Genomic DNA, 27,764 nt, shown 5'->3' on the forward strand with positions numbered 1-27,764 from the left:
CAGTCCTTCAAGTAAGATTCTCCACAAAATAACACCCAGAAGCCCCTGCAGAAAGGATTGCCAATCTCACCATCTGACTAGATTAAAAACAGCAGTAACAATGTGATAATTGACAGAAGAAACTTCCCTGACAAGGAATGAATCAGTGTTTATTTTTAGCCTTTCCCCCAAAACGCTTTATTTAAATGAAAGATTAGCTAATTATTTCCGTCGTTGTATTGTCCACACTAGAAACAGGAGGTGGCAGATCTGCTCTTATCTTTGGCTCTTACTTTGAGGTCTGCACCCTGGAAGGGTGAGATTTTCCCAGTTTCTTTTCATTTCTAGTCTGATCAAATATGAACAGTATGAAGGTTTCACTAAATTTAGACACCCCCCAATCATTTTTTTTTTTTCCTGAGTAGAAAGCCCCAGCAAAGGTGTCAGAAAATGTAAATTGTGATTGTGTCCGTATCCCACCTTTCCTCCAAAGCTTCTCTTGCCAGCAAATCATTAATCCTGCTGCTGCAACTGCCCACTGCAGCCTTTTGTACTGACAGAGCGCTTGCATTCCAAGAAGATAATTTCATTTCCCTGTGTACAGGAGCCAGCAGTAAAATTTTATCTAGGAGAAAGCAGCTTACCTAAGAAAAGACTGGCAAAATATTTGTTCAGTTTTATTGGAAAAATGTGAGGAAACTATATTGATCTCATAGACACCAAGTCATCTGTGTTTCTCATAATAAGCATTTGGGTTCTGCTTTTTTTTTTTTTTTTTTTCTTGAAGGAAGGACTTTTTCTCTGATTTTTTTTTTCATCCTACATATTTTTCTGATTTTTTTTTTTTTTTAATTTTGAATGAATTGTGCATTGGAGGATGGGTTTCATAAGTATAAAATGAATCAAACTGCTTTGAAAATGTATGAAGATGCTTTTGTTTGTTTGTTTGTTTGTTTGTTTGTTTGTTTGTTTGTTCTTGGTTTACCTGCAGTGGAATTAAGACACATAAATTACTCATTGTTTCATTCCACCACATATCTATAATATGATGGTTGCTACAAAGCACACAAAGAGCTGATTTACCAGTCTCTCACTTTCTTTGTCTCAAAGCAATTGTACCATACTAAATTCATAAGTCAAATCACATTAATTTTAGTCCTGGAGAATGAGTCGCATTTTCAGCATTTGAGTCTTTATTCCTGAAGGCAAAATATTTGTGTGTATTTTCTTTTCTGCACTTGTTAATATTTTATACAATTTTGAATATGACTAGTTCATCTAGAGCAATTCTAGGTAAAGTAGTTTATTTGAACTAATTTAGTGTATACTTTTTAATTCTTGAACAGACTGAAATGTGAAGTAGAAGTAAATGATAATAAAAGTGATGTGAAATTCTCAGTTTTATGTGTACCCCACTGATCTCTTTCAGAAGTTAGAGGGAGAAACTCTACTGTTGTTTTGCTCTTCAGAGCAGCCTGAACTTCAGCATCTGATTTCACATTACTGCAAAAGATGTATCAAAATGGAATTTTGCCTAGAAAGAAAAGAATTGTTTTTTCTGTTTCTGCATCTCCTAAAGAGACCTGGCAGAAAAAGCTGCTCATTGGGGTGAGCTCTGCAATGGTGCCTCCACAACCCCAGATAACTTAATTCCTGTTTAGAAGTAAGATGTCTGTAATGCTAATGGGAACATTGTATGAAATTATTTAATCTGTGGACAATCAGGCCAAACAAATCCATGAATCATTCATAATCATTCCTACACATCTGCAGTGCAAGAGATACAGTTAAGTACAAAGGAAAACATTACAGGAGAGGGGAGAGTGAAACAGAATAACCTAGATCAGTACAACTGGCATGAAATACATGGAGGTTTTACCAGAATTTATTTTATTGGCTACAAGCCAAGTAAAAAAAAAAAAATGTTTAGAGCAGAATTTGAGCTTCTAAGTCTGAAACAGAGATAGTGGAAAAACCCCAGTGGGCTGTGTCTGACCTTGCATCATGCCTAGATTCCCAAACCACATTTCCTGTTTATACAGAAGCTATATTCTGCTGTTTAGAGCCTCTCTATGTGCCTGGATCTGCACCAGTTCAACAGGGCTAAGCAACTTGGCATTTTCATATCTCAATCAGGAACTAAAAGCTTTGTGTTGCTTCATTCAGTTCCCCAGAGAGGCTCAGTTCAAGAGGTAATCCTCAAACCCCTCTAACAGATGCCAGTCAGGCTGAATTCTTCACAACTGCAGCTGTACCTGTTCCCTGTAAAAGACATTTCTGTGATCTGCTAGAGCAGGTATAGCATTTATCCAGGAAGTGGAAGGTCTGAGTTCAGGGCCTGTTCCCTGCAGATCAGAGACACCAGGAGCCATATTGATGTCTGGGTGTGTAAGTATTCAATGAAACCAGCCTCAAAGCATGATCACTCACAGTCTCAACTCCATCCCCTGCACAGGGCACTCCTGAGCAGGTGGTGGAGCTCTGTACAAGGGTGCTTAAATGAGTAATGATTTGTTCCTCTCAGATCTGACTAATGCCATGCCATCAGAGGGGGCTGAAAATAGCTGAGATGCAGGGTTAGGATGGCAATAGTACCTCTGGATATAGCTATGCCAGGGGCCTCCCCCTTCAGCATGTTCCTGCTCTTAAGGAAGCAAAAATCTACATTCATTGTCTAAACTATTTCAATATAGAAAGCTTATTAAAAAAAAAAAAAAAAAAAAAAAAAAAGATATGTTATCAATTTTTAACAGAAATATTCCTCTCAGCCTAGCAATAGCTACTCAGGAGTTTGAATTTGTACCTAACAGGTTGGTATAAGCAGCACTGGCTGCTGGTCAACTGTCCAGGAATGCCTTCAGCAAAAACAGGTTTGGGAATTACCACTGGATGGCAATCTTGTGCCACAGAGGCTGAAACCACGTGTGATTTTATTTGGCTGCAAACATAGACATTTTTTAAAAACTGAAAACCAAGTCCACTTCTTCCAAATACCATCATAAATTTTAGACTTACTCCATGTAAGGCATTTAGTTTAGTTTACAGTTGCACCAGCATAGCTGGGACAAGAATATGAACCAAATGTTGAGAAGTGATATTTTGACTGTTAATTCAATCAGTAAAGTTTTGAACAATTTATGAGACATAAATACAAGGAGCAGGGATAGAGCCTCTGGCCATGGAAGGCCAAGATCACCCAGCATCAGTTCTTCAGTGTTGTTGCAATCTACACTGAATTCTAATCTCTGACCTTTAATGCCTTTTTACAAGCCAGTGGTTTTACCCTTAAGACTGCTGCATTATACACAGCATTTTTTAAAGGTACAAGAATGTTCTACTATGGCTGGCTTAAAAGAAGAAGTTACCTTAATCCTGAAAGTCAACATTAGAAGTCTTTGTTTTAAGGTTTCCAGTCTATATATTTAAAATGTTTGGAGAGTATGTCAATAATTTCTAATCCCAAATATTATGCTTTTATTTTGAAATATTTGAATAATGGCTCATTTTTTCATATAGAGTAATAATTCTGTAAAAGTCAACAATTTTTTTCAGAGAGTATTTAGGTTTTTTGAAAATGAATCAATTTTGGTCTAAATCTCCATTGTTAAAAGGTGGTGATTTTTCAGCTCTCTAGTGGAATAGAATCCTATTCACAATAACTCTTTAGGAAAGACAACCCATTTGGTTTAATGTTCTCTGTACTTTTTGTGTATCAGTGGGGTGTATGGGAGAACACCAGGAAATTTCTGCAAGTACATTTGAACATCAGGGAAATATCTTCCTTAAATTAGTGTTTCTGCTTGTTTTCTATTGTTATAGATGGTGACACCTCTCTCCCATTAAGAGCTTCAGTTCCCCAACCCCAGACTGCATAGTACTCTAAACATTAGGAATATCTCACAAGTTCAAGAACTCCTTCAGTAAAGTCATCTTCTCTGCCTTCACTTTCACCAAAACAATCACAAGAGCTGGTAACCAATTTAAGCTGAGGTGTTTTCTATTTTGGGGCTGGTAGCATATCTCTGGTTTCAGCCAGGGAAGGAAGTGCTCAGAGTGTTTTATCACAGCCAGCTCTTGTGATTTACTTGGCATAACTGGAAGAATGAAACTGTGTAAATATGGGCTAAAGCTTATTCTTGGGAAATGCACAGTTCCATGGACTTGGGATCTTTAATGTATATTTTTGGTTATTCCTTGCTGTCGCTTCAGTTCTATCTTTATATATGAGAATAATAACCCACAAATTCTGTGATGCTTGACAGAAGAGTTCCTTCCATGGACTAAATGTACTCAGAGGCAAACCTGATGGGCTCAGGGTAAGAATGTTTCAGCATGCCTTTCCTTCCCTCTCTGATTTTTAATTCTAAATTAAGAATTGACTGTAGTGGCTGAATAACACAGCAACTTGAGAATATTCAGACAATATGCTGGAAACTATTGTCTTCTCACATTTCTGCCCTTCCATATTTACACTTGATGCTAGGACTTAGTGCATTCCCAGTTGATAGGATAGTCTGCAATTCCCTTATAAAGAGTCTGTGTTTCACCCACTTTGGTTCATGTACCCTTGCCATTCACTGAATAGCTGATAGTTAATTTAATTTTTAAAATCTATTTTATGGCAATTCCTCAGAGCTATATTCTGGTTTGTGATTTCTATGTATTAGCTACTGTAGATATTGGTAGTTCAGAGAGATGCTCTTAAGGAAAAGTTACAAGCTCTAGGTAGCACAAGTAAAGAACTGAGATCCAGGGAAATCAAGTGATTTGCCCAGGGTCACATGCAAGTTTTCTGTCAGGGTTAATCTACCTGATCTGATTATCTAAGGCCTGTAGGCACCAATGCATATTTAGGTGTATATATGAGCCACAGGAATTCTAAACTGGAGAAATTAGTTTGGGAAAATAAAGGGGGAAAAAAAAGAATAAAAGGCATGCTTGGCACTATTTGAAGACTTTCTACTTTTCTACTTTCCTACTTTTTTCTACTTTCCCATTCTTTGAATACTTTCAAAATACATAAACTCTTGAGATTTGCATTTTAAAATGTTGTTTCAAGCTGGAATAGCATCTGTTAAATGCAGTTAAGAAACATCTGTTTTTCCATTCCTGGAACCTGAGCTGAGGCAGCCATTTTCCTGTCAGCTCTGCTGTGGAGCAAAATTGGTTCAATAGGTCATTCTGTTCTCTCCATTTCTCAGTTCTCAGTTTCCTATTAAAAAGATGACCAACAACATGAGTAAGCAGGAGGGGAAAGGAGAATTCTGTGTAATGTGTGTATTGGTCTGTGAAAAAAAAAATCCATTTAGCTTCAGGCTGAGTTAGATAACTGGTGAAAGCTGAGCTATTAAGCATTGGAAAGAACACCAGGGATTGTGTGGAGCTGTAAAATTTATTAGCCCCCAAATAGTTTATCTTTCATCAGTGGAAATAACAATCTCATACAAATCCCACTGAAAACAAAGCATCATTTCACATTGATGGTCACTGGGCTCTGGATTTGACCCTCTCTGGTATTGCTGATAGATGGCCTGGTGGAAACTGGTCACCAGTACACAATATATTGGTTGCAACTGTTGTTAACTCTGACCTGAACAGCTCCAGACTGGATGCAGCAATCGAAGGGCCAGCAATGGTTGTATATAACCATCTTTTCAACCATCACTCACTCCAGTGGAGTCAATCTAAGAACAGCTGGGAGGGAAAATTAGAAGAAGAGTTCAAAGGCCTGCTGTAGAAAAGACCAAAAGCATATTGTGTAGGTTTCAATTCTTACATTCCCAGCTCTCCGTGCTTTGGCAATGCCTTGGACAAACAAATACATTGTTGAGAACTGCATGTGTTTTTCCCTTCATCTTTTAAGAATAAAATCAAGACTCATAAAGGCATTTAGCTGCTTATGCTCCCCCTAAAATAATCAGGTGTTAAAAGCATGAATAACATTTCATATTTAGTTAGCAATGAAAATCTTTATCATTAAGTCAATGGCATTAAAATTAGGTAACAAGTACACTGAGTTGGCAGAACCATGTATATGTATCCTTACTGAAAAATGACAGCACTCCTGTTTTGAAAACAACTGGGAAAGTACATGTTGTGACCTTCTGTCATGAACATTTTGGTGGCATAAAAAAGCCAACAGGCCACTGGAGTCCTATTTCTTATATGGATAAAATTAGGCATCACTCACACGACTTAGCAAAATTAATCCAGAGGAAGGGTTTCTTCTGTTTTTTTCCTTAGATGTGACCTTTCCCTCCCACTTTGTGAATTTAAAATACCGAGAAAATGAGTCCTAATCTGAGGAAGAGTTTCCAAAACAGAATTGGAGATGCAGCACTTTCTGTGGCAGGGTCTTGCAAAGTGCTGATGGTATAAATTAACTGATGGGGGTCAGGAAACTTGCGAAAGGCAGATAGGGTGCAGGAAGGGAAAAGGGAGTTGTACAACTTATGGGCAGTTGCAAGCAGCTTCCTGACACTATTTACTTGGTGAAACACTTTGTTTCCTCCAGAGCAGTGTTTGACTTTGCTTTTATCATTGCCAGTGCAAGTCAAATGCTGGTTTTGTGTCATGTGTGGCTTACATTGCCCAGCATTTGCAGTCTGATCCTGACATGACCATTCCCTGGCTAGACTGGAGCTGTCTAAATCTACATGGTGACATGGTCCTTCCAAACCCCACCTAGACTACAGACAAATGTATGCTTTCATTAAATAAGATCTAGTCTGACTGCCAAGAGAGACTATGCCATTTTACTTCAGGAATGGCAAAAAAATAATAACATGTGTGGAAAATGCTGTTGTCAAAGTATAATGGAATGGAATGATGCCATTTACTCTGTGGTGCCTGGGTTTCTAGTCTGTTTTCCTCAATGCTATTTTTATCTGCATTCTTCAGTCTCATCTGATTTTTGTATTTGCCATGTATGCACTTCCTTGTGCAAGGGAAAGCTCAGATGGAATATTAAGAATTTCTTCACTGAGTTGTTAAATTGGAGCAGTCTGTGCAGGGAAGTAGTGGAGTCACCATTCCTGGAAGTGCTCAAAAAGCAGGTAGGCATGGCACTTTTTGATGTGGTTTAGTGGGCCTGGTTATACTTGTTTGAAGGCTACACTTGATGATCTTGAAGGTCTTTTCCAACCTTGATGATTCTTGATTTTGTAATTTGTCTGAACACAGTTACTGTTGTGTCTGTTTGGAACACCAGTATCTGCTGTGGCTTACAGAATCACACTCGGTGGTGTGGGTCAAACCAGCTCCTGTTATAGAAAACTCATGCACGATGTGAACACAAACGTGTTTCTGCACTGCTTGAGTTCCACCTTGGTCCCGCTTTTCCTCATGGAGTGTCTCCTACCTGGAGCTTTATGTAGGAACGAGGGACATCTAGTGGCTCCACAGAACATAGCAAAGGAAGATGTTCTGCCCCAAAAGGTGCATTGCTGTGGAAATGAGACAGGTCAATGAAAATTAAAGACTATCTCAGTGGTTGAAATGTAGTTTTAATATTTTTAATTGCTTTAGCTGAGAGTCAAATAATCTGTTATTAATTTTATTTTTGTGTTTCTATCTTCTTTGAAAAGGTGGGCTGGCTTTGAAACTTACACAAGTTAAATGTGTTCGGTGCCTAATTTCAAAAGGACAGAACATCCTCTTGCACTAGGAGAAGCTGAGATACAGGATATGTGGATAAGAAACAGAAATAAATCACACTACACAACCTTGTATATTTTTTGATCCCCCAAATGAACACTTATTTTATAAATAAATGAACATTTATTTTATGCATGGCAATTCAGGATGTGATTAATTAGGCTAGGTAGCACCTGATAGCTTTTAGTTACAAGAAATGAATGTGAAGAGCAGTTAAATGGAACCTTTTCTTTCTCTGCAATGTGTTTCCTATTTTAATATTTAAATAATTAGTTTCTTTATCAAGTAACTCACTCTGAGTCATGTTTTCCTCTCTCCCTTTTGTTCTTATCCCAACCAGTAACTGCTTGTCATCCCAATAGCTTTTACTACAAGAGATGAAAAGCACTTCAGAGAATCAAAAATATCTGCATTGAATTATACACTGGTTTTGTATTGTAAGCCCATTTGTGCTAGGTTTGCTATTCTGTCTTTTTCTAGTCTGTACTAAAAATCTGGATGAAGTCTATTATGATGCTCAGACCAGGGCAGTGGTTGGCCTCTCAACCTGCAATAACTAAAACTGAGAGACCAATGTCAGACAGTCAAGGGTGTAATGTCTGAATGTGTCTTGTTCCCATCCTAACCCCACAAAAAAAACCCCAAATTCCATTGATGCAGACAAAGCTGGGGTATTTTGGCTGGGGCATATGACTGAAGAAGGCAGCCTACATATAAAGAGGGAGGCTTCTCTGCAAATAAGAGCAAATCATTGCCAAATATTAAGACAGATAATCTGCAGAGAGCAACAGGAGGCATTCTGTCTCACCTGAAATGCTGATAAAACCTGGAAGGCACAGGAGTGAGAGAAGACTGAGAAAAGACGAATGACTTGTTATTTTGCAAAGATGTGTAACTTGGGATTTTTTTTAAGAGTAAGGAGTGATGATAAGGACAATCATTTGCCAACCAAGAGGATTTTGTCTTCCCTTTCCCGTCTAAACAGACTGAACTAGAAGCTTGTAGGCATTAGTAGTTAAGCTAAGGAAATCATGACTAAGTAATCAAAGGGCTCTCCCAGCCCACCTCCATGTGAAGCTCCTCTGAAGACCCTCTGCTGAGGGTCAGGGAGGGATTCTCAGTCTCTGTGTGTGCCATTAAAATTATATAGGAACAATTATTTTAAAGCTGCTCAGATCGCATTAGGAACTTGGAACGCAGAAACTGGGTCCAGTGGTTTGGGCTGGTGTTTCTGGGGATTTTTATTGGTTATTGTTTCATCAAGATACACTGGAATCAGGAACTTTATTCATGTCCTACAATTAATAAGTAGTGGAGAGAATATGGCAGCAGAATAATCTTATTAAAATTAATTAAAATATTTCTTTACAGTAAGGTATTAGCAGTCTTTATGTGATTGAATTTGCAGGTTTTAAAATCTTGAAGTTTTAGGTGAACCAAGAGGCACAAAATTATGTTGTTGAGGTCCCATTTATCTCCAGATTTGTTTCAACCATAGTTCATTGTAGAGAGAAGCTGCCATACAGAGAGCTTTGAAAGGCTTCTGATTGGATCTCTAGTGAAGACTACATTTAGGATGTGAACATGGATATATCATGTTGCTGGCAATATTCAAACTACCATTAGTAAAATGTAAGCTGGAGTTGGCTTAGCTGGCCAATTCTTTCTATTTCAGAAACTTCTGGGAAAGAATGGCAAAGCCAGGGTACCCCTGACCATATATATGAACTATCCTGATGCAAAGAATGGCAAAGCCAGGGTACCCCTGACCATATATATGAACTATCCTGATGCAAAGAATGGCAAAGCCAGGGTACCCCTGACCATATATATGAACTATCCTGATGCAAGTGTGGTAATGACCAGAATCAAGAAAAAGAAGCAGACTGGCTTTTTAACTAATATTTTTTAAATGAGAACTTCTTAAATCTCTACCTAGCTTTACCACTGTGAGATTCTGGTTACCACATTACCACTTTACTAATTAATAGGGCAGTAAAAAATGAACCTAGAGTTACATGAGTTTTAGACTGAATAATTTTCCGTGTGAAAAGATCTAGGAAATATCAACAGACTTGTAGTGACCCTGGATGAGGTGAAAAGGGAAAGGTTGGAGTATGCCTTGGACAGATTGTGAGCAGAAAGGGTGAATGGTAGAGCTGAGACTCAGCACCTGACATCCTTCATGTGTTAGGTCTGTTACAATGCTGGAAATTAGCCTGGAACTCCTCTGCTCTTACTTCTGTTGATGCTGCAGTGCCAACAGCAAAAAAGCTGTGACTCCTCCACTCAGGTTTCCACTCCTGCTGCCCTAGTGCATTGCCCCTGGCCCTGTTCAGGGATGGGTACATATTTACTGACTAATACAGGCACATACAAATTTCCATTGACTAATCTTCCTCTGGCAGGGTGAGTCATCATATAGGAAAGGTTGTTTCTGCTTGTTCTTTGATCGGATTGAATCCAGTCAGAGCTCCAAAAAGGCCAGGTCAGTACCTTCAACACCTATGACCATCTCTGCTCTCCCATGGTAACAAAGGGAAGCTTTGAAAGATGTCTGTAACTTCAATGTTTCTGAAGGGAAAGATCTTCCTTGGAAACTACTTTGAAAGGAGCTGGCAAAGTTCCTGGTAAGAACTTAGCCTTTTCTCCATCTGTCAAAACAAGGCATAATCCTTCCCTGCTTCACAACAGTCTTGGGAGGAATCATCAGTTAACATGTTTACATCACTAGAAGTGATTTCCTATTATAAATCACCTAGGCTTCGGTTCTTATGAACACAAACTCATCTTACCCTTCTTAAAGATCATCTCCCTCTTTTCACACATCTATATTCTGCTTTGCATTCTGCTAGTGCAAAGTGCAATTGCTGCTAGCATTGCTTTTATTCACCTGAGAGCAGTTTTAAAAATCACACTGCATTTTCCTGAACAATTAAATAACCAGCAAAAGAAAATAATTATTTTTCAATTTCTGTTCTCCTTTTTATCAGTATTGAAAAATGTTTTCTACCTCATATTGCTGACTACTAAAATTCCTCATCACTGCTCCAACTCCTTAGTATTGTTATGAAGAAGAATAACTGCATATATTTATAACGCATTTTTTACTCCAGCAGTCTTTAAGAGAGTTAAATGTGATTGAAACTGGAGTTATCTATAAACAGTGCCCTGTATAAATATTAGGTGTTGCCTATGTTTGCATGCTGCAGGACCTCTGTAGCTCTTTTTTCAAAAAGGCAACTTTCCCTGGAATAGAACAGCAGCAGACCCAAAGATCAGCACTGTTTTGAATGTGAAGTGTATTATCCAACTGGAATTGCGCAGGGAGCCAAGAGAGCAAAATGCTCTGGAAGCTCCTGCAATCAACTGCATGCCAGAACTGGCAAGATATTTTTAGCTATGACACACTCTTGAAGATTTATTTAGGGTTGTAAGAGGTACCCAAATCTGGGGGTGGTGACCACTTCAGTTATGGTCCTGCCTTGTCATAATCAAAGTTCTCCCACACACAACCTTGCCTGACCTATGAAGTGGTCCTTGCTTTTCTCCCTCACTGCCACAATTCCTTTTACTCCTGCTCATCACTGTCTCTCCTACTATAAATGTAAAATCTTGGCTTTTTCTCATTTCCCCAAGCTATAAATCCCTTCCACCTCTTCCCAAGCTTGAAACTACTTCCCTTTCCAAGTTTTCTACCAGATGCTGTATGTTAGCATAAGGAAACCTCTCATCCTTATATATGTACAGAGGAACATGAGTTACACTTCATATGGACTTCACAGTGAGGGTGGTCAAACCCTTGAACAGGATGCCCAGGGAGACTGAAATGTCCACCCTTGGAGATATTCACAACTATAAACGAGCCAGGATACTGCCAGTGAATGGATACATGTGGGTCCCTGTTGCTTACACAGACCCAGCTGTGGCTGCAGACCCAGCTGTGCTGAGGCTGGGAACATTTGCCTCAATAGAGCTCTGACACAGGCAGCAGCAAGCATTGCTCTGAGGTGGCTCAGTTGTAGTAGGTCTCTTAGGCTAGTCCTACTAATGATGCAAACATAGTTTTCTAAGTTTGCAATTTTTATTTTTTAAATTTTTTTTTTATTGAAACTTTTCACTAGAAAGGGTAGGAAAGATGAATTAGGAAAGTAATTTTTTCTTATTGACCATTCAGGATTTTTAAGCTGTTACCTTTTAAATTATCTACAACAGTTTCCTTGTTTTTAGAATGAGTGCATGATATCATATCCTGCGCCCTTCCCTTTTCTTGTAACTTTCTGAAGCACTAGGAGGAGTCCAGCTGTAGTCATCATGTGGATTGGCCTGTAAAACTGTACTGGAGCTCCTTCTGCTACCCCCTGCCTGCTTAATTCATACTCCTTAAGAAACTGCTGCTCTAGGATGAACGACCCTTTAATCACAGTGAGTATCAGCTGAGAAAGCAAACAATTTATCCAGCTTGTAAAGTTGCATCAGAGAACGATCACTGCTCTGTGTATTTATATTTATGTGCAGTTTGGGACACAAAAGTAAAAGGAAAACTTGCTGTCAGTATTTGACACTGAAGTGAAGGGAGTTCCCTGGCCCAGGTGGGGTGAGAAAAGGAACAGCAGCAACACGGGAGGCTCTCAGGGTGCAGACATTGGATTAAAGCTGTGGGCTAGGTATAGAAAAGGTACATGTATTGTGCCAGGCAACATACCTATTTGCTGTGGATGGACAGATAGACAGGAAAAAAACAGCTGCTAAAATGTATATGCAAGCAGCTGTGCCCAAGCACATGGTACTGTGTTAATGCTGGATGACAAACACCTCTTGTTTATTCTTAATCTGGTTTCGTATAAGGAATGTAGTAGTACTTGCTAGTAATAAGCAAAATAAAAGGAGAATAAAATAAATAGTTGTCTTCAGTAATCTTCAGTCATCCCTAAAGCATGCAGGCCAAGTAAACATTCAGAGTGAGTCATTGACTCCTTTTTGGTATAACTATAACCTGTGGTGGTGTTACTGCTGCATTTTTCCATCTTGGTTTGTAGCTCTGAAATGCAGAGCTAAAGGTTCTGCTACCATTGGGGTAGGGCCTAAGGTTTTGTCTAGATGTCTCTGATGTGCTAATTTAGTCGAAACTAGGTAAATATATCAATAATACAATTATGATTATGATGTATTATTATATTTGATATATGTATAAGGTAGTTGATCCATGTTTCACAGCATAAAAAATGTTATAATGAAAGTGAATAAATGTCATGCATTTATGTCTACCAAATGAACTTTAACCTAGAAAGTTGCTTTTAAAAGGATAGAACATCTGAATTTTCCTGTGTCTGTTGTCCTTATAGAATACCAAACACTAACTTCATCCCAAGGTTGTAAAGGTCTTATGATCATGCTTTACATAAAGGCCTCAATCTAGGATTAGATGGAACCAACAGAAATTGATATTTTTGTGAATACTTAAGATAACAATAACTTCAAAAAAAGTCCTTGGTGACGTGAGCAACTATACAGGAAACGCATAATCATTGCATATGTCATTATCACATTACTTTGTGGATTTAATTTGCCCACTGTGGTTTTGTGCTCCTTCATGGGGTCACAGCACAGTATTAATTGAAAATATTGCTCTTTGTTGTCTGCTAAACTGCACTGTGAGGTAAAAACTCCTCTTTGGTTAAAAAATTGCCGATGTAGTTAGTTTTATGATAACCTGACATTTTGTATAACACGGCTGTGATAAAAGTAGCAAGATGCTAAAGGTGTGCTGTGTGCTGCTCAGCCTCAGTAGCATGGAGGTGACCATTAGAACAGCTCCTCCAGGGTTGTGCCTCCCACAATGACCTGCACCAGGTGCTTCTGATCCAGCTGCAGTCCAGAGATCAGCTGTCAAATAGGCTTCACAGGTGATGTTTTTACATGCCTGCCAATTAGTACTTTTACATGTCTCCCAGTTAATAATTGGCTTGTACTGTGCAACGTGAAGGATTTGTAACTCATTTAATAGAATATCACAGCGGATGTTCACGTTTCCATTGAAATGTTTGTTTCTTGAATTCACTGAGATCTTGCTTCCAACAAAGTTGTGTGGTTATGAGTTCAGTAAAACTTCTGGTTTAGAAAAACATTATTTCCTTTCTCTGGATTTAAATCGCTGCCATTCACTTCCATTACATGTAAACTCGCTTATACATCATGTAAAAAACTCACCTTAGTACTTCAGTTGTGTAACCTACTGAAGAATAATGATATATTTTTTATTCATATTTATAGTTTGGTCTGTCTTGTTTGTGGCAATGATTTTTTTCAACTTATAAACTTATTTCAAGGGCTTCACTCAGTTTTAGAATTCTAGAATATGGGGTGTAGTCAGGCCACTATGTTGGCCACTTGCCCTTGATGAAGCCACAGTAAATATCTCAAATCTCCTCCCTGTCCCACATGTCCTTTCCAGATTTCACCTGGGTATTGAGAGCTCATGCACTCTATGAAAAATGTCTAAGTCTACCAGTTCTGTTCTGCTCCTTTTTCTCTGAGGGCAGTTTGTCGGGGGCTCCTTTTGTTAACTCCTTGAAGAGCTGGAATTTTGCTTTACTAGAATTCAGGGGCCTGACTTCACTCTTCCTCCAGCCCATATCCCTGGGGACTGCAAACTCCACCCATGTGTGATCACAGGAGCTGAGGCTGCTGCCAATATTGATGTCACCAATTAGCTCACTTGTGTTGCTAACCAACAGGTCCGTAGTTAATTATTTTGTTGTCATGCTTTAGAAATCCAAAGAAAAGAATGAAACAAATGAAAGAGATGTGTATTTTCCATTATAGATACTATCTGATTCTGCTCTTTTATCCTGTTCACATATGTCTTCAAAAATAAATTTTCCAGCACCTTACATTCAAGAAATGTTAGGTATGCATAGCAAATGTTTAATTAAGTAATCCCACACAGCACTTGTGAGGCAGGCTCCCTCATTTTACAGGTGAGACAGAGAGTGAGGCAGTAAATCAAGTGACTTGCTTAATATCACACAGTGAGTCAGTGCTAATGCTGAAAATAAACTTTATGTCTTCTGATTCTTTTCTCTACATTTTGATCATCAAAATAGACTTAACTTTAAAGTTGAATGAACTCCTTAGTCTATTCAAATAATTGTTCTCAATTTCATGTTGGAGTATTAATCACATAAGCAATACTGAAATATTTACAAAAGTAGATATTGCTTCAGGTTATCAGCTCAATATATTTTATTTACAGTGATCCTGGACTTCAAAAATATATCTAGATTGCCACCACCAAAAAAACAAAAAAAACCAAAAAAAAAACCAAAAAAAAAAAACCAAAAAAAAACCCTGTGAATTTTAAGGGCATTTTTAAAGTGCTATCTTCTTCAGTCAATGTAACTTTTTTAAATACTCTTATGAGTATAGGGCCATTCCACTTAATAACAGCCATTACCATTGCTTTAATTAATAGAGCACACTAAAGTTATTGGCCCACAGAAAGCAAAGATAGACTGCTGGTTGTGCTGTCATGTCTAAATGAAAATGTATCATGAAGCACAAAAGAGCAACAGCATGTTAAGAAATATGTGCCTAGAAGTGCAGTACTGAATTACATGCTGGGTCATCTCTGAGTAAAGTGGTGGAGAAAGAAATGCAATCCTTGCAGACCTGTTTAAATGAACAGTACCCATGTTCAGGCTAATGAAATGCTCCAGCAGCTTTAGAACTTTCCTGAGCACGGTCCACAGATTTGTTTATGCTGATAGGACATATATATAAATTTTTCTAATCCTTGCCATGTTATCTGTTTAATAGAGTTCTTCAGCATAGGATAAATGAAATATGTACATAGGCATAAGGCTTAAAGAGGCTCAGGAAAGAGGAATGAAGAAATAATATTACCATTGCTTGCCTATTGTCTATTAACCTGAGTACAGACACAGCTGTCTATTACACAGCCTTATACAATACTTTGTATCATACAGTATTTTTAGTGTGAGTGAGACAAGCAGCAAAGGCTGTGGTCAGCTCCAAAATTTTTAGAAAGACTTTTGCCACATGTAATGAACAGGGCATTGTGGTGCAGGCAGTCTTACAACTTAAAGGAAATTTAACAAAATACCTTAAAAATTCAGCAGCTTAATTGCTGAATGCAAATAAAGCTCCTAGGTGGCAGAATCAGAAAGCATTGGCATGGTTTATTTATAGAAACAACTCTAAAGTAATGTAACGTGTTGTACTTGTAAAGATTGTCACATCTTGCCTACTAATTACAGGCTAGACAGAATGTTTCAGGTAAAATGCCAAGGAGAGATGTTCCAAGAAGGACATTCTGCTTCCTCTTTGGGGTCAATACTTCTAGTCTACCATGTAGTTTTCCTTTGGGGGTTTATCTTCTTCCTAAATTGTTAACTGTTTTGCACTTTGCCACTAGGGCTATGTCATCAGTGATCACATGTCCAAGACCCATCAGAGTACCACTCCAAATTTGCTTTCTATTTTTGCTACAGAGTAAGGGTTTTTTCTCAGAAACTTCAGAAAATATCCTGATGCCAACTGATGAACAGTTTGCAAGACAGCACTGTGTCTGTACTACTGTCAGGGATAGAGATACTGCCTTTCAAAGGGTTTTTGAAAAGCAGGCAGGAATTGTCCAGTACAAATTGGGCAAAGAAGACAGTCTTGTGACTTTTATAGACTTTGGAACCAAACCCAAGAAAACAATGCAAATAACTGATTTTTTGTAACTCTTTATTTATGTCTCCTTTTATCTGTAGTTCCTATTATTAATCCATTAAGTGTAGTGGTAATAGTGTTTGAGAAGTTGAAAATTTTAATCAAACATTAGACAATATTTGTGAAAAACAGGGTTCAAAATAAGATGCCCTGGTGTTGTCTTCAAGATAGCAAATAGGAAAAAAAATCTGTCTGATCAAAACCAGCCAAACCAGTAGAAATTAAATACATGAACATTCAGTTCATGGGTAGAGATTCCTTTTCATTAACAATTCAGCTAATAAGTATGAATAATGAGTCAGCTTGAGAAAAGCAGAAATTACTTGTGAATAATCTGAATGAGAATGGGGGATGCATAATACAGTATCTCATTTGAGAAGAGTTCTGACAAAATAGGGGCCTTGAATTTTGAATGCAGAGTGTTATACTTGCTTCATCTCTTATTGAAGAGAATAGATACAAGCCAGCTCCTATGATTAAGTAGATATTGTGCTATTTTACATAATTAACATTATTTAAGATCCTACTTTCAGAGAAGACCTCAATGTCCCTGCCTACCTTAAGTAATCAGATTATTGGTCACTGCTCTCTGGCAGGTTTATTGCAGCCTTGTTTTGTTGATTCAGTACAGAAAGAAAACATTTTAAGAATGTCAGTTCTTCAAGTAGTGGGGATTATAGGCATGGTAACAGTACATGCTTGTGAAAGGTATATGCTGCCAGACTTCATTCCCCACAGCAGCAAAAGGGAAACTGAGCTACAGCCATAGTGCTACTCTGAAGAGTTCATATAGTTAATGTGTTATTATTTAGATTTGATTACAGAATTGAGAAAGCATTTGTGGTAATATGGTGCTTATACAGAAGAGCCAGAAAATGAAAGGGAAAAGAAAGTGAAAAGAAATGCAAAATGAGGGAGTTGGCCAGTTTATTTCCCAGGCTCTTTCACTGGCCCAAGCACACTGAAAGGGACAAAACTAAGCAGTACAAGTGAAAAAAATCCAATATGAGTTACCTTAAACTCTAATAATTATAAAATATGGCATTAGCAATGCAGACAAGGTAAATTTTTTCTAACATTCCTTATTATGTTAACATACCACCATAAAGGTCCGAGAACCTTGGATCACACAGCTTGCAAAATACCTCTAGAATGTTTTTTGCTGGAGCTAGGTACAGTGAGACATGTATAAGCCAAAACTGTAAATATGGGGAATATGTTCAATAAAACAAGTGGTTTCTGCTGAAACTAGATTTGCTTGAGGACCAATTTGTAGTTCCAAGTGTCTTTCAGTGCTCACAGCTGAAGAAGGTAGCTTCGGGCCAGATTGTAATAATGTTCACTCCTTGATCTGATGGGCGGATGTGTTTAATTAACCTTTGTTTCTGCAGAAACAGACATTCTGGCAAGCTGCAGGAACGCTAAAGAAGGGAAATCTAAACTGCACTGAACCTAGGCATATTCTATATACCTAGTACTAGATAAAGAATAATGTAGATAAATACTGTTTCCTAGGAGATAGATCTGTATAAGTAATTTCTGTAAAAGAAATTTAAGATGGATTCCCCGGTAGGACTCATTAATTTCACAAGATCCAGCTATGGTCCCATGCCCTTGGGATACTTGTCTCTTGTGTCTGGTACAGTTCTTCAATAGGTGGTCACAAAAGCAAGTGTTTAAAGTGAAAATATCCTGCTTAGTATCTCTGGGATGGAGTTAGACCTGACAGCCTCATTGTTTGTTCCATGTCCTTCAGTGACTTCTCCAGATACCAGAGCCTGGACTGACCCTTCCCTGAGCTTCCTGTAAAGTGCAGATCTTAAGGTTTATAGCTAATTCTTCAGAAGGTTTATGGCAAGTCTAATGCAAAGCAGATATCCTTTGCATGAAATTGCTCAAGGTGCTGTTTTTTGCTTGAAAAACTAAAGCACTGTAGATTACAATCATACAAACACAGCAAACTCCCTGGCCATAATGTCCCTAATCTTTCACTAAAAATCAACAACTTTGTATGAGTGTTTTGAAAGAATGCAAATCAGAGCTTATCTCTGCTGCCACAATAGCATCATTGTTTCCTATCTCCTTCCCTTAATAAGTGACATCCTCCATTCCTCTCACTTCCTTTCCATTCCATCCCAAACCTTTCTGTCTGAGAGGCTTTTTAAAGCTCTGCCTTGTCATCTGGTTTTGCTACTACTGTGATCTAAATGCCAAACTTCTTCAGTCCTGGTTGTCTTAGTCTCAGTCAGCCAAGTCTCTGTTTTCACTTAAAAGGCTTTTTATGAGCTTGAATGTTGGAAATTCCTTCTACTCCTGTAGTCTAACAAACAAGGTATATTCCCAGCTGAAAGAAACATTTATGTTGCAGCATTATTCTTACTAAAACTATGGTGCAGCAACACAGTATCAATCACAATAATAAACAGTACTTTTCTCACCTCAGCACTATGACACAACTCTTGCTTTCATAATAGTGTGCAAAAAAATCTCCACATTGTCACAGTACATAAGGAATAGTGCTAAGGGTAGGTTTAAATTAGTGACTTACTAATCCCATGCTTTGTCCATTGGGTTAATGTTCCAGAGTGAAGTGTTGTGACAACAAATGAGATAACCAAGGAAAAATCAAACTGGCTACAATGGTCAGGCTTATGAGTTCAATATAATTCTTCAGCCTGTTCACACTGGTGTCCATTTGTTTCTAGTAAGTACTGATGACTCTGAAAGCCACAAACTGTGAAGTTCTTGGGTGATGACAATTTCCTTTGTAATGTTGCCCAGTGTCTGAGACTATCCTGATAGGGTTGTGTAGTCCTGCTGTGAGAAGTGTCCTATTGCAAAGAGAAGGTTTGCACAAAGACTAAGGATGGAATGAGTCTTTATGTTCAGATATAAACAATGATCTCCAAAATCTCTTAACACTAACTCAGAGCAAAGTTAGTGGATGTAGTCAGGCTGACACAGGAATTTTGGAGATTCTTGACCAGCATGGTTCAAAATGCAGGCTTCTGGCCCAATCTGGTCTGCAGGATCTTCTATCTTGTCTGAAACATCTCTTCTATGGAAGTTCCAACTAGCAAGCTGCTGCCTCCTCCCAGGGAGAAGGAAAGGAGTGAAGATTATTCTCAGGATGAGCTGCTGCCTCATCCCAAAGAGAAAGAAATGTGGGCAAGGATAGCACCCTGAGACAGAGAAATTGTTGCTGTGCTTCTGTCTGAATGATTTTGAGTGCTTGGACAAGACACACTCCTAGGCTTAAGGTAAGCCTAATGCCTTACCTCTGCTGAGCAGGTAAGAACAGCAGCACCTCTCCACCCCTGCTGTTCTCATTTGCTGCTTGTTGGGGGCTGGGAAGGAGGGATGGGACACATAGAGAGCAAGGGACAGTAATTTTCCCCTGCAGCCTGTCCCTCCACCCAGCCCTCTCAAGCCTGATTGACTGCCCAAGCATGACAGTATGAATGGTAGGAAGTATGAAATCACAGTCCTGAACTGCTATTGATTGTCATCTCAGTCAAGCTAACAGGGTACCTCTCCAGGTTTTGATCAATGGCAGTTAATTATGTTTTTCCTCTTTGGAAGAGGTATACACTTCTTTCTTTTGTTAGCAATGTCTGATAATGGCAGGGGATTTTTCTGAAGGTAATCTTGGAACAAAACAGCAGCTCCAGGCACTCTGTAAGAAGCCAAATACAAGGGAAGGGTGGAGCAAAGCTGCTATTTCATAATAGGAATAGTCTACAAGAAAGTTTCCTTATCTCTCTTCAATGCTTGTTTTTCAGAAAGTAACTGTGATGAAAAGGCAGCAACTATTCTTCTCTGAATGTAAAATTTTTTCTGATAAGATTTCTGGAAGAACTCGCATTCAAAGCTATCTTCATTTAAATCCTTCCTAAAATGCATTTCTTCCATAATGTGTTTCTATGCTAATCCACTAGGCGTTGCTATTTACATCTTTAAAAGAAACAGAGTACTTAATCTGGACTGATTGTAGATTAAGAATGACTAAGTGCATGCATGTCCCATAGGAAAACATAGTCTCTGGAAAGAATCTATTCCCTCCTGGCAGTAGTTCTTTATATTGTCGTTTTATTACTTATTGTTAATTATAATCTCCACAAGGAAGGGACATTTGTCTTTAAGCATCATTTATGCCTTTTAAGGCATCATTTATGTCTGTGACTTTCTGTAATCACAGAATATTCTGACTTAGAAGGGACCCATAAGGATCACTGAGTCCAGCTCTTAAGTGAATGGCCCATATGGAGATCAAACCCATGATCTTCTTGTTATTAGCACCATACTCAGACCAGCTGAGCTAATAGTGAAGATCAAGAAGGAAACAGGAAGTAATTTGACAATACAAATTATCTCCATCTTGAACAACTGTCAAATTCTACCCTGCCATCTCAATGTATATCCAGATTTGGTGTTAAAGTCACTGGAACGGAATATGGTCATAACTCTTGAAACAGAGAGAACTGAAGGGGAGAGGAGGCCAGTAATACTGCAGCTAGTAGATTCATTCCCAGTATCTTAGACTATACAAACATTAAATAAACCTTAGTCTGCAGAACAAGCTGAGTCTGTGCTGCCTTGTGTTACAGGCTGCTAATATAGCTCAGAAGTGCACATCTGCTACGTAACAGTGTAAAAAGGTTCCTAAACCAGGTACTTTTCTAGTGAGGTCACAGTTTCATTAAATTACATTTGGTCACATATTTAGGCTAGTATTTATTTGAGGTTGCATTAAATTCTTGCTCTACAGTAGCATTATTTTTCAGTGAAAACTTTGGGAAACTTCTGTGATTTACTCTGTGAAAAATTGCATGGAGAGACTATTTCCTCTGAGTCACCACTGGGAAAAATCCACTATTACAGAGGTGAAACATGTAATTGTGACAGCTAGCATTGAAAGAAAATAACTACAACTGTAGGTATTTTGAACACACTCAGATATTTGTAGGTATATTGAACATGCCCAAATCTGTTGATACAGCTTATTTCAAACCCAAAGGTGTCAAAACTATTGCTTTCTAAAACTGTAATTAATCTATATGTCCATAATTTTACATTGCTATAAAAATTAACATTAAAAAGTTAATTATGGATTGGACCTTCACGACCAAAATACTCACTACTAGATAAAACATGATGGTTATTTATACAACAGAGGTAAAGGAAGAAATAAGATTACTGCATCCACCAGAAATTCCTGGACCCTCTATTTTTCAGCAGTGTGTGTATATCTGTCTGCTCTGTATTCTGGCAAGGAAGCCCTGCCAGAAGAGGCATAGGATGTTGTAGAGGTAGCAAGCTTGGAGCCAGGAAGGAAGGCAACACTTCCTGACACTCGTTAGCAATCTCAGAGGAAGTAGAGCATCCTGCCTAGTCATGCTAAATCAGCTAGAGTCCCTACTAGCACAGCAAATCCCTTACCCATCCTTGTTGAAGTAGAAGAATATTCAGATTTGGTTAGGAAAAAGAAGCCATGATTTTGGATGTGACTGTGCAAAGTGCCCATTAAACTTTACTCTCCTACACTGTGATTTTCTAATTTGCTCAAGGGACCTGTGAAGTTTACAATCTGAGGGCTTACCTGTCTTCATTTTTTCTCCCTTTATCAAGCACACTGGGTCAGTTTTCACCTCTTTGTGCTATGCCTTGGCTTAAATATTTATGCCATGTCCCACTAAAATTCTCACCTGAGAAGTTTCATTCTTTCAGCAGCACTACTTCTGCACACCATTTGGAAATTTGTGAAATTCAAATATATTTATTGTGACTAAGTAGCAGAGTTTGACTAAAAATTGTTTGTCTTTATACACAGAACTTCCACATCCCCCAAGCCAGGGTGAGCCCTCAGCGTTCAGCCTCTTGTGCCCTAATAGTCCTTCACTTCTTGTCTAGCAATTGCCAGTTCCACAGGCAGGTTTTGTAATATTAATGTTTCAAGAACCCACCACAGTTCATCACACAGTTTATTATTTTAGCTGTTTAGAAGTGAATTTGGTTGTCTTTTTAGACAATTGGTCACAAATGGCAGCTTAAATGGCAGATTTAAAGTTGTCAGCCTTATGAGGTGATTCCACACAGTTATAATTAGCAACATTAAATTCCAAAAATACTTGAAAAGCATTTATTAAATAATAGAAATTTAAATTGGTTTGTGCAAATAACAAGTGTAAATAACAAGTTATACAGACTAGAATACATTTAAAAAATCTAACACAAAAACCAAACAAACCAAAAAAAGCCACAGCAAAAAACCTTAGGAAAAACACACAAAGAAGAAAGGTTATATTAGGCTAAATTCTCAGACTGTGTTTCATTACTAGTACTGTTACCATTTATCAAAGACTTTCAAGTCAGTTCTGATATTTTGTCCCTTTGAGTTTGTAACTTTGACAGTTACATTCTCAACTGTCTTGTTCTTACCTAAACTATCCCTCTTAAAAGTTTCTTTGTCCACATTATTTCTGGTCAGATTTGAATCAGCAAAGCAGAACATTTCCTGTCCTTGGTGGGATGCACCCACACTGAATATGAGGAGACTGTGTCAGCACTAACAGGATGCAGACAAGAAATACTGCATTTTATTGACAGGAACTAGAACAAGGGTAGCAAAATTTTGGCAGAATTAGAATGAAATGGTTGTACATGGAACAGAGTAAGGGCTGGAACTAAAACATTTTTTATATAACTAAAACAAGGCTGCCAGCAGACTGGTTTGGTAGATTTGGAAAATATCAGGAGCATATGAGAAAAAGGTTCAGCTCAAAACCTAGGGTTTGAATGAGAGTTCTGGCTGCCCAAATAACTGGAGCTGTGTCTCCAGCAGGCTGGAAAAGTCTACTTTAGTGAGTTGAGAATACAAATGAGTTATGTCCTGGAGCAATGAGCCATTGACATTCTCCTGAAAAATGAATAGTCAAAAGTTTGGAATTAACAAAAACAGAGTTAGAATTAATATTGGTCAATAAGAATAAAAATTGACTCAAAATCTCCTGCTGGAACACAAGCATGCTTCTCAGAGAGCTAAAAGTGCACACGGACCAAAATACAAATAGGAAATAGCTCTGTGGTGTGGATCTAAAATGAGATCAGGAGTAGCCACAAGTGTGGTGCCTTCTAATGTATGGTAGCTCTGTCTGCTCCTCAGCACTTTCTAATCTGGACTAGCATGTTTTCACCTCTTCAAGCAGCAACTTTATAGTCTCTCCATGATCCAAGCCTGTGACACATTTTTGAAATTTGCTAGATGGAGAAAGAATGTACATCTTAAAAAGATGAAAGTTTGTTGATTTGTGACCTTGAGATCTTTAAAATCAGGCAGCACCCTCCTTTATGAGACCTGCATTTATAACAACTAACATGGTAAGAGGACACCCTTTTATTAAAAGCTTTTAGAAGGGAGAAGGTGAAACTTGCTGGTGAAATTGATGCTGTAGATGAGGCAACTAAGGACAAATCATGGCAATCTCACCTTGTTTTTACACTTATATCTTCTGGGAACTGACAGGAAAGATTATTTTTGATTTATACACATTTCTGAGAAGCAGACCCAATAATTATCAGGTAGTTCACCTGTGTCATGCAACAGCTATGTCAAAAGCCAACAGTTAAACTATATGTAATAAGAATTTTGTGTGTGGAGTCACCTCATAAGGACAGCTTTAAACCAAGATGGAAAATTCTGGGGATGAGACAGGGTGTTTCCCACACAGTAATCAAGCTGTTAAATAAATCTCATTTGCTTTCAACTAGAATAGACTCTTGTATCTGAGGTCTCCTAAGGCCCTCTGGAATCATATTACAATCATTCCTAACTTTGCTTTGATTCCTAACTGATAATCAATTCTTCTGACACAGGTAAAAGTCCTAAGTGAATCTTTTACTTCTATTTGCAAAATAGTTCCCCATTAGAAGTTTTTTTTTTGTTTTTTTTTGTTTTTTTTTTAATGCTGAAATCTTTACCTGTTTCTACTTCTTAATTGCCTTGTTTGCCTGGTAAGAACTAAGAAATGAAACTTCTGTAAGATATGTAGAACCTTAATGGCAGAAAAGCTAGCTATGGCTTAGTGAAACTGAAAACTTCTGTAAAATCACAGCTGTCTCTGGGCAAGAAATTACAAGAATTGTAAAGATGAGCTCAATTTAATAAAGTATTAAAGATGAGTCCTGAAATTTAAGGACATTTTAAATGCAAGCAGAATAGTGCTGCAACTCTTTCTGCCGTTATTCAGACTGCATTTATAAATGGTAGCTTAGGCTTATCTCCATCAATATACAACAAAGTAAGAAAGTGTAAATCAGCTAAGTGGAAAAGGAATTGAGTTTTACCATCTTTTCCTGAACTGAAAGTTTCCCAAGTTATCCCAAGAAAACACTTGGAGAGGCATAAGAAAAGCAACAAGGAAACTGTTTCTGAGCGAAGAAGTCAAAAGAAGCCCAGCTGATCCAAACAAAGGATTCGTTACATGCTAAAGAGAGGGATTCAGCAGGTGGTCACATTGCTTAGGCTCTGTGAAAGGAAACTGAAAAGGCAGAATTACATCGAGCTGAATCTAGCATGGACGTGACATGACTGTTGCATTTTGCATCTGACATGATGGATATCTGCAGCCACAATGGCCAAAGCCATGGCACTCTTGCTTTCCAAAGAGCATGAAGCTTTTTTCTGGAAACAACTGAAGGAAGATTCCACATTAATTTCAATGCATTGTGCAATGCTTTGAGAGAATGGAAAAATAAGATTATGGGCCACCTATCCACATTATATGACCATTTCTCTAGTGATTAAATCTGTATCAATTGACATTTAGCATTTTGCAGATTTTTTCACAGACAGGAATTGGTATGGAAGAAAAAAGGCAGGGGAAAAGCAGGCCTTGTACGTCTTATGACCTGGTTATGATTCCATTTAAATGTTAGTGAACTATTGCATAGAAAATGGAAAGCCTAAAAAATTGGCAGGAGTTATAAAGGGAATAACTGTAGTTATGTGAGCCAGATCAAACCAATTCATTTTCTGCTACTGAAAATCTGATCAGGAAAAATAGGCTAAAGGTCTGTTGTTGCCCTTCAAGAAATCCAGCTTTAAGATGAAATTCATGCCTGAGTGCAGCAAAGCAATTTTGAAAAGTCAAAGTTTGATTTATTGTTCTCTGAAAGGTTGTGTAAAGCTTCTTTCTAAAGATCTTAAAGTTACACAAAGTTGTTTTATATGATTAAAGGCAATCATAGTTCTCAAGGACTTTTGGAATATGCAGATATAGGGGTTTTTACTGTAAATTTTAGGTTTTCATTCTGAATAGATAGAACTTCTTGCATTAATTTGTTCAGCATTTGCATTACAGACACACTGATTCAGCAGTAGTACAGGTGCAGATTTGCAGTAAATTATATACACAGATTCTGCTCTCATCTATTAAAATGTCAAAACAAGAAAACAAGATTTGAGAAAGCAAGATATTACATTATTCAATAAACTGTAGTTTGTCAAAAAACGTTCAAAGAAGCCATTCTTTGGCCATTCTGCTCTAGACAAATCTGTAACACAACTTACAAGGTCTTAAAACACAGTCCTGCAATGGAAGGGAAAAGCTAGATTAAATTAAAGCAAATATTCACTGTTTCCCAGTAAAAAGCTTCTTTTAGGCTGCAAATATGAGATGAATTTGGGATTTCAGTTATTTATTTTGAGGAGATTAGCCTAGGTAGAAGAGTGAGTAGATTTGCTTGTGACTACGTAATGTAGTTCTCTTGTGTTACTAATCCAGTGTAGCTGTAGTTCTGTACTTTTATTTTGGCCAAGGTACATTACTTTTGTAGACTGAGGATCTCACAAACCAGCACAGCTCCTCCCAAGCTTTTCCAAAGGAATAGGAGTTTTACTATAAGTTGCATCAAAAGACAAAATATAGTGTTTGGTTTTGTTTTTTTCTTTTTAAAATTTACAATGTATTTATTAATGAGTTAGCAGATTGAGTATTGATTAAACCTATTAATATATTGAATCGCAATTTGCTATTAGTGACATAATTAGCTTCTAGCAAATAGTCTTTCTAAGAAGTTAATCTCTGACTCTTCTGGCAGATCCTACGTGTGTGTTACTGTTCACTGAAAAGATAAAAAACAATTCAGAAGCCCAAATGTTACAGAATACAATGCATGCTTATTTTGAAATTGGTTTCCTTAATTCTCTAATGTAAAGCATATTGTACTGTTATCAATTTAACATTGAAAACAAGGAGGGGCTCTGTAGATGTATTAGTAGACTTTGTAGACTGTAGACTTACCAACCACAAGTAACATGTCTTAACAAGCTTTCTAGTTGAGGACAATGTAATGCCATAACAACATGATACTTACATTAATGTATTCATAGGTACACAAACTTCCTCATAAACTTCACTGGTGGAATAAGTTCCTACAGGTTTACTACCCAGTTTACCCACTTTGTTTAAAGCTTTCACCTCTGTATTTAAATATAGGAACTAACAAAGAATGAAGTATTATATGGTGTAAATTTAGGGAGTAGTGTCTGTAGCAAAGTGCAGCTGAAGAGGAACTTTTGTAGACAAAATTTGTAGCCACTTGTTTCACCATCCAAACCACTTCCTACAGAACTTCCAGAAGAGATTTTCCATTTAAGTTCCCATTTAGACCTTGTTTAATTAGACATTTCCCAGCACAATCGTGCAAAATTATGTTGTAGGTGCAAGAAAAGTCTGATATTTTTTAGCCGAGTCGTGTCAGAGTTTATTCTAGAAGGAGTGCCATTCTTGAATAGGTACTCTCATAACAAAAACTGTGTTATGAAATTCAGTTGCCAAGACCTCTCTGGTAAGTTGTGAGGTGCTTTAGAAAAAATTTCTGCCACTTAAATAGTAAAGGGGCATCAAAGCTTCCAAACCTTTGCAAGAGACGTGATTAAACATGGAAAAGGGAAAATTGCTCCTATAGTAATGCAGATAGTAGACTAAAAATTAAGGGCTTTCATGGTCAGAATATGTTTACATTAAAAAATGACCTGGTTTAATTTTCAGAAGTACATTTTAACCTCATTCTAAGTTACATTAACTTAATTAGAGATGTAGGCAGAAGTAGATACTTAAAAATAATATAATTTTAATTGAAAAATCTTTTTCTTTCTGAAGTATTGCTTCCTCACTGGTAGAATGCTGGCTATAAAAGCAAGTAATTTTCATTATTAATGTAATATACTTGTCAATAATTTAATCTGTAAAATTTGTTTTAAAAATAAGGGGGACAAGATCTGTTAGCGTGAATTTTTCTCAAGTATGCTCACATCACCTTTCAACAGCAGCTGTTCAACCACTTAGCAATGTTCAACTCAGGGAGGTAAATCCTCAGCTGTGTTAGCT

General features: G+C 37.7%; 1 protein-coding gene across 2 annotated transcripts in view; it reads left to right on the top strand.

The window, feature by feature from the left end:
* Window positions 1-4,066: 4,066 nt before the first annotated feature.
* Window positions 4,067-27,764, top strand: part of RALB (RAS like proto-oncogene B) — a 54,710-nt gene continuing 31,012 nt past the window's right edge. The window contains exon 1 of one of the 2 annotated variants that reach the window (XM_056496510.1): window positions 4,067-4,295. The gene's annotated coding sequence lies outside the window, so the exon portion shown is untranslated. Of the gene's footprint in view, window positions 4,296-11,929; window positions 12,061-27,764 lie in introns of those variants that run through there. The other variant, XM_056496509.1, reaches the window with a different exon arrangement.

The sequence above is a fragment of the Oenanthe melanoleuca genome, chromosome 7 (assembly GCF_029582105.1).
Source record: "Oenanthe melanoleuca isolate GR-GAL-2019-014 chromosome 7, OMel1.0, whole genome shotgun sequence".
In the NCBI taxonomy this organism is placed as follows: Eukaryota; Metazoa; Chordata; class Aves; order Passeriformes; family Muscicapidae; genus Oenanthe; species Oenanthe melanoleuca.